Consider the following 369-nt stretch of genomic DNA (forward strand, 5'->3'; position numbering starts at 1 on the left):
AAAGTGGTAGGGATAACGATATTTATTTAACAACGCAATAGTTATAGATGTCGCTTTTGTCAAGAAATGAAAAGAACAATTTCCTTTGGCGGTAAAATTATTCCTTTGTTTTTTTAACTCGATAAAATTATAAACACATTTATATTGTAAATAAAATAAAAATGTCTTAATATTTTATTTTTATAATTTTACTTTAATTCAATAATTATTAGGATAAGTATTAAATATAAATTGCGTTAACGGTAGAAAAAACGATTTCCGGTGGCAGCACAATCGACGTACGTAGTAGACTATTCGGCTGCGTCATTTCAGTTTAGCTTGAACGTTCGCGGAGTGAAGTTCTCTTGTCGTTTCATTCTTGTTGATAAC

The sequence above is a fragment of the Apis dorsata genome, unplaced genomic scaffold, assembly GCF_000469605.1.
Source record: "Apis dorsata unplaced genomic scaffold, Apis dorsata 1.3 scaffold_617, whole genome shotgun sequence".
Classification (NCBI taxonomy): domain Eukaryota; kingdom Metazoa; phylum Arthropoda; class Insecta; order Hymenoptera; family Apidae; genus Apis; species Apis dorsata.